The sequence below is a fragment of the Carcharhinus amblyrhynchos genome, unplaced genomic scaffold, assembly GCF_965287045.1.
Source record: "Carcharhinus amblyrhynchos unplaced genomic scaffold, sCarAmb.v2.hapA scaffold_92, whole genome shotgun sequence".
Classification (NCBI taxonomy): Eukaryota; Metazoa; Chordata; class Chondrichthyes; order Carcharhiniformes; family Carcharhinidae; genus Carcharhinus; species Carcharhinus amblyrhynchos.
Window position 1 is genome coordinate 253,289 of NW_027649832.1, and position 7,871 is coordinate 261,159.

Consider the following 7,871-nt stretch of genomic DNA (forward strand, 5'->3'; position numbering starts at 1 on the left):
AATGTCTTTCTAGGGCCCAGGAAGAGACATATCTCTCTGTCTTGGCGATGTTCCTGTGGGAAAGGTTCAGCTATGGAAGCATCCTTAACAATATAGCAACCACAAAGCGGTTTCAACCAAAGTGGGAAGAAGTCCAGAATTAAAGGGACAAATGGAATATCATTATATTGAGTGGCATGTGTAATTAACTGAGATTTACTGGCAATCCGCCCCGATTCCAGGCACTGGCAAGGCTCAGAGAACGGCATTCTCTGTTGGCCTCGGGTGGGATCATACAAATCTTGGGTGGACGTGCTGATAAAATTCCATGTCAAAAACTGGACAGACATGTGAACACTAAATGAAACTGAATCTAAGCTAGTGAGGAGGTACATTTTAGATAACAAAAGGTGTAATTGTTCTGTATTTTGGCTGAGTGTCTCAGATCTTTGGAGTAGTTTGACAGCACTGAACCTGAGCTGTTTGACCCTCTGAAGGCCTCCAACAGCCGTATGTTAATGTCTTGTCTGTCTTGTATGATTTTTGTGTTTTAAAATATATATTGGCTGCACCTTTTGAACAAAGACTTTGTCTTTTGCGGAGCTTTTCAAATAGAATAAGTTTTTTGAGAAATCAGCCACCTTTTTAAAAGACCCCCACTATAGTCCTGGACTTCGACTTATTTTGGTAAGATCGCCGTCATTGTCGCCTTTCAAATCTCTTGCTCCAGTATTAAAACTCACAATCAGAGATATAAATACTGGGGAAAATTCAAAAGCAAAAAACAGCAGCTGAATATTTTTGTTCATTTTTACATGGGAATTGGACTTATTGGCCAGGCATATGTTGCTTGTGAAATAAGTTCATGAGTTCAGGAATAAATTGCCTCTTTGTACTCCAAGATATGAAGGTATGATGTGGAGGTGCCAGCGTTGGAGTGGGGTGGGCACAATAAGAAGTCTCACAACACCAGGTTAAAGTCCAATAGGTTTATTTGATAGAATGAGCTTTCGGAGCACTGTTCCTTCACCTGATGAAAGAGCAGTGATCCGAAAGCTCGTGCTACCAAATAAACCTGTTGGATTTTAACCTGGAATTGTGAGACTTCTGACTAAGATATGTAGATTGCAGGGATTAATGGGGTAAATACGTGGGATAGGGCCTCAGTGTTTTGATGGAGATGCTTTGTTGGAGAATTGATGCAGACCTGATAAGCCAAATGGCCTCCTTCTGCACTGTCGGGGTTCTAGGATTTCAATAAACAAATAAGAGACATCTTTCATGTTGTGGAATCACATATACACCATCCCATGGCAAACCAGGAACAGATGGCAGATTTTCTTATAGAAAGTGCATTACGAACCAAATATCTTTGCAACAATCGATAATGCTTTCATGGTCATGGTTATTGAAACTGGCTTTATTTTCCAGGTTTATTATATGAATTTACATTCCACCAGCTGCCATGGTGGGATTCAAACTGATTTTCACAGCGCATTAACCTGGCTGTCAGGAGTGCTAGACCCATAGATGTTACCTGCGGCTAAATTCTCCCCAGCTTGAAACTTCCATAGTGTAAGTGTTAAAATGGACCTAGCTGGAGAACCAGGGCCGTCATAGAAAATCATAGAAATCCTACAGTACAGAAGGAGGCCATTCGGCCCGTCAAGTCTGCACCGACCACAATCCCACCCATGCCCTACTCCCGCAACCCCACAGATTTACCCAGCCAGTCCCTCTGACACTAGGGTCAATTTAGCATGGCCAATCAACCTAACCCGCACATCTCTGCACTGTGGGATGAAACCGGAGCACCCGGAAGAAACCCACTCAGACATGGGGAGGATGTGCAAACTCCACACAGACAGTGATCCTGGGCCGGAATTGAACCTGGGCCCCTGGCGCTGTGAGGCTGCAGTGCTAACCACTATGCCACCGTGCTGCCCAAAATTGGGGTGGGAATGCTGGGATTTGAACCCGGGTCCTCATGCTGCCAAAGCACACGGTCTGCCATTGAGCTACATCACCAGTGTCGGGTCTAGGTGAAGTCAAATTCAGAAGAGTAAATGATGTGAGAAGCCCAGAGAGGTAGGACTGAGTAAGGCCCAAGAAGAATCTGCAAATGACAATGAAGATTTTGCAATTGGTGTGAAAAGAGGTGGGATGTCAGTGAGTACAGTGAGGTGGGATATTTAATGATGGGTACGCATGCAGGCAGTATTGTTCTGTGGGAATGTTGCAGAGTTATCTGTGTGATTGAGAGAGAAGAAATTCTGGCAATTTCCAGTGATGCTAAATGCCCACAATGTCCTTTGTTTGACCAAGGATTTTGCAGAACTTATAAGAGGCAAAGTTGTGAGGGAGGGACAGAGGAGTAGCAATTTCCTTTTGAGGGTTATAATTAAGGGAGGAGGATAATTAAGTGAAGGGTATAGGAAATGTGCAGTCTTAAGCTTCCCACACCCTCTTTGAACATGCTGCTGCTGTTTTTGCTACAGTGGTTGTCATTTGGGAAGTGGTGCCCAAGAGACCATCACCCTGACCATCCCGATGGGAACAACCCATGCTGCTCTATTATCACAAGGGGGAATGAACTCTATTATCACAAGGGGGAAAATGATTTATATTCTGAAGGACTCTGTACTACTACTGAGTGAATGGATTTAAGAATTGGTATGAAGGGATATTTCAGCACATACTTCAACTGCTCTCTGAATTTTGTCTGGGTCACAGCATAAATGCAAGTATTAGTGCAGCAACTCAGAAGCTGCAGCATGAAACCCGATTCGACCAAAGAATTATGGAGAATTATAGATCAATATCCCAAACTGAACATTCGGTACCATATAAAGTAAAACATTAACAGTGCCCATAAAGTGATGAAATTGCCTGAGATGATAAAGAGTAAAATGATGGATTTCCTGCGACTCTCCATCTCTGGATCTCTAGGACTCTCTCCACTGCTGTGAGTCCGGAGTCTCCTGCGGGCAGTGCTCACTAAAACATGCCTGACAGTAAAGACATTGAGCAGTAGAATCAGGATAAGTGGCACTGTTGGGTTTAGAATGTAATGGAGGAACTCAGTCGCCCCCCCCATACGCGAGATAACTGAACATGGAATGACACTTCACAAAACCAAGGTGGACAGATCGCCAGGTCCAAATGAATTGTATCCAAGGCTATTGTGGGAGGCAAGGGAGGAAATAGGGGCTCTGACTAAAATTTTTAATTCCTCCCTGACCACCAAAGGGGTACAGTAAGTCGTCTCACAATGCCAGGTTAAAGTTCAACAGGTTGATTGTTAGCACAAGCTTTTAGAGTGTCACTTCTTCTTTAGGTGCGTACTGAAGAAGGAGTGACACTCCGAAAGCTGTGCTACCAACTAAACCTGTTGGACTTTAACCTGATGTTGTGAGATTTCTTACTATGCTTACGTCATTCCAATGCTGGCATCTCCACACCCAAGAGGACTGGAGAACAGCTAATGTGGTCCCACTATTGAAGAAAGTTGTAGAGACAAGTCAGGGAACTACAGACGGTGAGTCTCATGTTGGGAAACTCCTGGAGATGACCCTGAAGGAGAGGATCTATCTTCTTTTGAAGAGGCATGGTTTGATCAGGGATGGTCAGCATGGTTTTGTCAGAGGGAGGTCATGCCTAACAAATTTGATTGAACTTTTTGAGCAGGTAACCAAGTATGTGGATGAGGGTAGTGCGGTTGATGTAGTTTACATGGAGTTCAGCAAAGCCTTTGACAAAATCCCATATGGGAGACTTATTAAGAAGGCTAATGCACGTGGGATACAGGGTGACCTGACAAGATGGATTCATAATTGGCTTAGTGGTAGGAAACAAAGGGTGATGACAGACAGCTGTTTTAGTGACTCGAGGCCAGTGGTGTATCTCAGAGATCTGTGCTGGTCCCCCAGGAGGGATGTGGGAGAGGAATACCATTATTTCATTTTGCGCATGTGCAGTTGGAGGCTCCGATCGGAGCTGCAGGGTTTTGGGCGAGTTAATCCCCACCCACGGACTTCTGCAGCATGGATCAGACTCGCTCAAAATTTTGCAGGCAGAGTATGTAAGGGGGGGGGGGGACCTAAAAACACGCCCAAAGATGGATCTGAAACTCTCGCAGTTTCAAGTCCACTCAGCACTCAGACATAAAATGGTACAACACTGCCCTATAGCGCGGTTCTGTAAATGAATGTTTATCTTTTTTAATATTAACAAGCAGCTGGGAAATTTACAAAGAGAATATTAATATGATCAATTAAGAATTATTGAAAGGCTTTTAAACTTTCCTGCTCTTTTACTGTTGAGTTTATGTTTTATACTGACAGTCCATCAAGAACTGCATACTAATACTTATCTGTATATGGCATACACTATGCTAAAACTGCTCATATATCTAAATGTTGGATGTACTCCCATATTCCTGTACGCACTGAGGGAGGAATTCGTTTACACCTAGTAGCTTTATCATGGGCAGATTTAATTGTGTGGGATCAGCTTACTCAGTCTTTTTGGGATCATGAGGAACAGCAGTAGGTTTTCCTTGGGCTTGTGATAGAGTAGACTTTTATAGAAATCAATCCTGTACAGGTGGGCCAGGTGACATGAAGAGGTATTCACCTGTTTTTAATACATCCAGTCCCACATCCAGCCTCACTTTAAATGAAGCAGAATGGAAACTGCAAGATATATTGTGTATTGAGAATAGAAGAGGCGCTGGAAGAGATTTGGGCATGAACAGTGTCAACATTCGGTAGATATAACCAACCAAATTGGTCTGGATCCACCCAATAGTAATCAATCTTGCGTTATTTGATATTGCTTCAGGGGAAGCACACTTACCTAACACTCAATGGCACTTATTGAAGATCAGTAATGAGATGGTTGCCATGCAGACAGTTGTGCGACAAAACATGTGGGCATTAGACTTCATATTGGCAGCTAAGGGTGGAAGGTGTGCTTTAATTAGATCAAAATGTCGCACATACTTACCAGACACTTCAGAGAACGTAATTAATTTGGCCGCACACATTCAGAAGGACTTTGAGAAACTTAAAGAACCAACATCATCTTCTCTGAGGGGCTGCAGAACTGACTGGATGAGGTCACTTGGGACAAGAATCGTGCAAGGGATAGTATTTTACTCCATTTTCATTCCAATGATCATTATAATTGTGCAAGAGTTCAAATATTGCTGTTCTTTGGCAACAAAGTCAATGATGAGGACAGCAGCAGTGGCATCGACCCAAGAGGACAAAGAGATGTCCCTGTGACTAAGTGCTCCGCTGGTTTATAAGAATATGTATTGCCAGACAGCTATTTGATGGCCTATGTGAGACGATATTACGTTTTCTTTATGATTTTTAAGTATTAGTGGGATTATGATTAATACACAATTACATACATTCAATATGTTATTGGTGATGACACCCAGGTTAAGGAGGAAGAAATATCTACTTCAATGCAAGGAGCATCCGGAATAAGGTAGGTGAACTTGGAGCATGGATTTGTGCTTGGGACTACAGTGTTAGGGCCATTACAGAGACATGGTTAGAACAGGGACAGGAATGGTTGTTGGAAGTTCTGGAGTATAGGATTTCTGTAAGAGTAGGGAAGGTGGTAAAAGAGGTGGAAGAGTAGCATTGTTAATCAAGGATAGTTTAACGGCTGCTGAAAGGCAATTCGAAGAGAATCTGCCTACTGAGGTAATATGGGCTGAAGTTAGAAATAGGAAAGGATTGGTCATGTTGTTAGGAGTTTTCTATAGGCCCCCAAATAGTAACAGAGATGCGGTGGAGGAAATTGCAAAGCAGATTATGGATAAGGTGTGGAGGTCATAGGGTAGTTATCATGGGTGACTTTAATTTTCCAAATATTGATTGGAACCTTTATAGGTTGAATAGTTCAGATGGGGCAGTTTTTGTACAGTGTGTGCAGGAGGGTTTCCTGACACAATATGTGGATAGGCTGACAAGAGGTGGGGGCACATTGGACTTGGTACTGGGTAATGAACTTGGCCAAGTGTTAGATTTGTTTGCGGGAGAGTACTTTGGAGATTCTGACCACAATTTGGTGTTTTTCAATATTGGAATGGAGAGGGATAGGGCCGTATGGCAGGTCAAGGTTTATAACTGGGGGAGAGGTCATTCTGATGTGATTAGGCAAGAATTAGGGATCATGATATTGGAACAGAAACTGTCAGGGAAAGGCACAAATGAAAAGTGGAGCTTGTTCAAGGAACAAATACTGCATGCCCTTGCTAGGTATGTCCCAGTCAGGCAGGGAGGAAATGGACGAGTGAGGGAACCATGGTTCACAAAAGAGGTTGAATGTCTTGTCAGGAGGGAAAAAGAAGCGTATATAAGGATGAGAAAACAAGGTTCAGTTGGGTTTCTTGAGGGTTACAAGGTAGCAAGGTATGAGCTAAAAAGAGGCCTAAGGAGAGGGCATGAGATGTCCTTGACGGGTCAGACACTCTTTTGTGAGAAATAAAAGAATGACCAGGGTGAGGTTAGGGCTGGTCAAGGATAGTAGTGGGAACTTGTGCATGGAGTCAGAAGAGATAGGAGAGGCGATGAATGAATACTTCTCTCCAGTGTTTACCAAGAAAGGAGGCCATGTTTTTAAGGATGAGTGTGTGAGAGAGGCTGGAAGAGGTAGATGTTCTGAAAGAAGATGCATTAGCAATTTTAAAAAACCTGAGGGTCGATAAGTCCCCTGGGCCAGATGGGATATATCTTAGGATTCTTTGGGAGGCAAGAGATGAGATTGCAGAGCATTTGGCTCTGATCTTTGGGTCCTCACTGTTCACGGAGATAGTGCCAGAGGACTGGGGAGTGGCGAATGTTGTTCCTGTCTTCAAGAAAGGAAATAGGAATGACCCTGGTAATTATAGGCCAGTTAGTCTTACCTCTGTGGTTGGTAAGTTAGTGGAAAAGGTCCTGAGGGATAGGATTTATGACCATTTGGAAAGATGCAGCTTAATCCGGGATAGTCAGCATGGATTTGTGAATGGTAAGTCTTGCGTGACAAATTTGATTGAATTTTTTGAGGAGGTAACTAAGTGTATAGATGAAGGTAGAGCAATTGATATCGTATACATGGAATTTAGAAAGGCATTTGATAAGGTTCCCCATGGTAGACTCATGAAGAAAGTAAGGAGGTGTGGGATAGAGGGAAATTGGCCGATTGGATAAGTAACTGTCTGTCTCACGGAAACACAGTAAAAAGTCTGACAACACCAGGTTTTAGTCCAACCGATTTATTTGATAATAGACTCACAAGCTTTCGAGGTTTCCCTCTTCGTCAGGTGAATGGAGAGTTCTGGCCTCAGACAGAGCATATAAAGCACAGACAGTTTAGAGATTACTGTGTTTACGCCAGTCCAACGCCGGCATACCCACATCATGTCTCGCGGAAGACAGAGGGTGATGGTGGATGGAAAATTTTCAGACTGGAGACCAGTTACCAGCGATGTATCACAGGGATCAGCGCTGGGTCCTCTGCTATTTGTGATTTTTATCAATGACTTGGAAGAGGGGGCTGAAGGATGGGTCAGTAAATTTGCTGATAACACCAAGATTGGTGGAGTAGTGGATGAGGTGGAGGGCTGTTGTAGACTGCAAAGAGAATTGATAGGATGCAGAGCTGGGCAGAAAAGTGGCAGATGGAGTTATTATTATGGTGTGTTAGCGTTTATTAATGGGGATTTGAGTTTAAGAGCCGTGGGGTTATGCTGCAAATGTACAGGACTTTGGTGAGACCACATTTGGAATATTGTGTGCAGATCTGGTCACCTCACTGTAAGAAGGATGTGGAAGCATTGGAGAGAGTGGAGAGGAGATTTACCAGGATGTTGCCTGGTTTGGAGGATAGGT